General features: G+C 41.8%; 1 protein-coding gene and 1 non-coding gene across 6 annotated transcripts in view; both read right to left on the reverse strand.

Annotated features, from left to right (window-relative positions):
- VTI1A (vesicle transport through interaction with t-SNAREs 1A) overlaps window positions 1–2,440 on the reverse strand; it is a 333,273-nt gene that overhangs the window by 45,291 nt on the left and 285,542 nt on the right. The window lies entirely within an intron of this gene.
- LOC111739055 lies at window positions 2,188–2,306 on the reverse strand. The gene has a single exon (XR_002780095.1). It is a non-coding gene; the product is annotated as a 5S ribosomal RNA (ribosomal RNA).

Below are 2,440 nucleotides of genomic sequence, written 5' to 3' on the forward strand. Positions count from 1 at the left end.
CGTCAAGCAATTTGTTTTAATTATGCAAATCACTTCATTCTCTTTTCAAATCTATGCGGAGAGCAGCAAGCCACTGCAGGTCAAATGGAATGTTGCAGACATGGGGTAGGGAGCGGAGGGGTGGAGTGAGGCCTGGCTTGTCCTGGAGGTCACCTAACATAGGTGGTTGGGGTGGAAGAGAAGACTGGGGCACACAAGTCCCAGGAAAGGTAGTGGGATGCAAGCGGGGAAGTAATGTGGGGTCACGCTTCCCTGACACAAGCGCCCCATGGCACATGGTACGAAGCATGGTGGTGCATTTTATCTGAGCTTCTGGGGGAGAGCAGGACCCCAACAGATGCCACAGCCCCATTCTAGCAGTCACTCTGAGCGCTGGACTCAGTTCAGTGAAAAGAGAAGCAAGAGTCACCTAGACACCCTCAGGTGACCCTGCCCCCAAGGTGCCTGATGATAAGACTGGTCCCTGGAAGGGCCTGAGTGCACAGAACACTCTGGCCTTTACGCCATCTTACCATGTCTTGCATGGAGTTGACTGTTTAAAACAAGTTGGTTAAATGTCTCATTGATCTCCAAACAATTTTTAAAATTATTTTTTCATTGTAACTAAGAAAATTGGGAGAATATGGAAAAATAAGGAAAGAGGGAGGGAGGGAAGGAAGGAGGGAAGGGAGGCAGGCAGGCAGGCGGCCCCCTTAGTTGAATACCCTTAAACAAATGCATTTACCACGAGAGCGTGTTTGCTCCCACTGTTCCAGCACACTCCACCCTGTTCTTATTAGCTTATGCCTCCCTGTTTTCAGGACTAGGGCAAATATATTTTGACAACATATTAGAATAATTTGTTGTGCTTTGAATCTGATAGGATTTACTTCATACTAAGCACTGAATAGGCACTTATTTCCTTTAGGCATTAAGTCTGAAAATAGGGTTTGCTTGCTGCCCCCAGGCCAAGGGAAGCCAAGTGGTTCAAAGTATGGGCTCCGCCTCCAGGCCACCCAGATTCAAATCCCCAGATCCCCATTTACTAGTTGTATGGCTTTGGCTCTTGGTTTTGCCATCTGTAACAGGACATGATAAAAGTACTTATCCCAAAGATTGTTGTGAGAATTAAAACGAGATAAACATATAAAGAGCTTAGCACAGCACCTGGCATATAGTAAGCACTCAATAAATATTAGCTACTATTACTATTTTTATTATTACAACATGGTTTGAAAAGTCAGGTTTAAGCCACAGACTGGGAAACTGGCAGAAAGCATTTCCCTTTCAAAGAATAAAAACTCAGATGGCTGTGAAATTAGAAGCCTTTAAACTCTGTTTTGAAGTTTTGTATATGTAACATATACGGAGCACGATTTAAAGCACACACACCTGAATGCAATATCGCTGCACCTTTCTCACTAAAACACAACTGGTGTCGATCTCGTCCTATTTCCTTTTCCCCTTATGGCTTCAAAGAAAGAAATCCTTGGCTTCCATCTCATCCAATTTACCTGCCACTAAACCAGTCTCACAGTTTCTGAAAACACTTACAACCGCTTAGAACACTTATGCTACCTGAGTTTCCTTTTTTGCCAGCTACCTAAGGAGAAGACTGATGAAGAAACATACAAGTCGCACTTTCCAGCCCTTGCTAAAAGCCACCACTTCCTTTCTTCCTTCTGACAGGAATCAAACGAGAGGTTTTAGTCCTGACTTTTTGTTAATCCAAAGCAAGCTGCTTTTCTCTCTTTTTTTGAAGGGCTCTAACACTTTCTTCTTTCTAATGAGAATCTGGGGCCCGAGTATCCTATTGGCCATTAATTTGAATCCAACATTTTCTTCTTCAGGTAAGGTAGCCTGGAGCGACTAGCAGGTAGAATCAGATACCAACTGCTTTCAGAAACAGCTTCTTTTTAACTCTTAGGCTTAAAATTACATTTGAACCTAAGTTTGTAAATCAGCTTTTAATAGAATTTAGTAAAATTTATAAATAGAAATTTCAAGGAACTCTTTAATAATGTTTATCTTTGAAAGTACTAGCTTTTCATTATTTATGTATACTTAACACACCTGATGCACTGCTTATAGTCAATTTTATTTATTTGATTAGATTTTTTTTTATTTTTTAGGCGAGGCAACCCTTGGTTGACTTCACAGATTGCAAGGACCTTGTCAGCTTACAATCAATTATTTTTTTATTTTTTATGCCTACAGCACCTGGTCTTCCTATGTGGTCTCCCATCCAAGTACTAGCCAGGTCCGACCCTGCTTAGCTTCCGAGATCAGACGGGATGGGGCTTGTTCAGGGTGGTATGGCCATAGACTCACAGTCAATTTTTAACTTCCATTTTTGTTTACTTCTACAAAACAACTATATTGCCTAAGGTTTCCTTTTATGATTGACCTTATCAAAATACCTTAACATCCCTTAACACGTCCTGCTACCTCTCAGTGGTCT

Source organism: Pteropus vampyrus, unplaced genomic scaffold, assembly GCF_000151845.1.
Source record: "Pteropus vampyrus isolate Shadow unplaced genomic scaffold, Pvam_2.0 Scaffold46, whole genome shotgun sequence".
NCBI lineage: Eukaryota > Metazoa > Chordata > Mammalia > Chiroptera > Pteropodidae > Pteropus > Pteropus vampyrus.